The sequence below is a fragment of the Peromyscus maniculatus genome, chromosome 2 (genome assembly GCF_049852395.1).
Source record: "Peromyscus maniculatus bairdii isolate BWxNUB_F1_BW_parent chromosome 2, HU_Pman_BW_mat_3.1, whole genome shotgun sequence".
NCBI classification, from domain to species: domain Eukaryota; kingdom Metazoa; phylum Chordata; class Mammalia; order Rodentia; family Cricetidae; genus Peromyscus; species Peromyscus maniculatus.
Window position 1 is genome coordinate 101,648,223 of NC_134853.1, and position 1,497 is coordinate 101,649,719.

Consider the following 1,497-nt stretch of genomic DNA (forward strand, 5'->3'; position numbering starts at 1 on the left):
GCCCTGCACCGACGTAAGGTACACATCTGTAATCCAGCCCTAGGTTGGAATGAAAACAGATGGGTCCCTGAATCTCACTAGCCAGCCACTCTAGCCAAATCAGTAGCTCCAGGTTCAGTCAGACTGAAAAAACAAGGTGAAAGACAGCCAGGGAAGATACCCAGTAAAGGGCTCTAAGGTGCCCGAACACAGCAAACATGGGACCAGCAGTTGCCCATTCTTCCCCCACCTTCCATGACCTAGATATGATCCTTTCTAATAACCTCCTCCCCTAGGAACATAGATATGTTTGGGGAAAGGCCCATGTTCATGCAGATCAAATGCACCAAACAAACAAGACCTATCCCACAGCAGTTCCTGACATAGATCCTTCTTGGAATTACAATGAAAATGATGATTGTCGGGCCAGGGACCATTTTATGATTGTCTCCTCTCTGGCCTAAGGGGAGCAATCCTTTACCCAATTAACTTTCAAAAGATCCTTGAGGTAGTTCAAGACAAATCTGGAACTTCTTCTCAGTTCCTTCAATGCCTTACACAACATGTGGACCTAGACCCAGAGGCCCTGAATGGCCAACAACTCCTTATGACCTACTTGTTTTGCTCAGTCCTACCCAGACCTAAGGGCCAAACTCAAGTCTAGAGCACTTACTTCCCAAGCCAAGGTCATGGCCCTGGACTTTAAGATCTTCCATAATCATGATGAACACAACCAAAATTACAGGTACCAACTCTTGGCTAAGGCCCTTCAACAGACTCTTGGTGTGGGGCCACCCCAAAGGAAGGGGATGTCAGGTCAGAAGGAGCCTCCAGGTCCTTGCTTTAAATATGACAAGGAAGATCAGTGGGCTTAAGGCTGCCCAAATCCTCACCAGACTTACCCAATTATGCCCTAAAGGTCAACAATTGGACTGCCTGCAGGCCGTGGCTTCCTTGGGATTGTTCATCCTTCCAGCACCTCCCTTGGACCTCTTGGGCCTAGCAGCTGAAGGCTGGCAGGCTCTGGGCTCTGCTCCTGACCAGAATAAGCCCACACCAAATGTCCTCAAGGGGCCTAGGATCTCACTTTTTGTGTCAGGTCAGCTCATCATGTTTCTCCTAGATACTGGAGCTACTTTTTCAGACCAGAGGGAATTCTAGGGTCCCAGTCACCCATCTTTCTCCTCCATTGAGGGAGAACACAGACCCCTCCAGACTCCTCCCTCCACTTTCTGCTGCTTCAAAGGCTTTTCCTTTTCTTACTCCTTTCTCCTAATCACTCTGTGCCTTATTCCCTTATTGGGAAGAGCTGGCCTTTCCAAAATTGGCATGAATTTTGCCTTCTACCCCTGCAATAACTCCCAGGGCATCCCTGTGGCTCTCCTCCTCCTTTCCTTGGCTTCCAAATCCCCAAACCTCTCTTATCCTCTGCCCCATTCTCTATTCCATACCACTGTATGGGATACCACCTCTCCTTCCTTTGCTGCACATCATGAACCCCTTTCTATTACTCTTAAA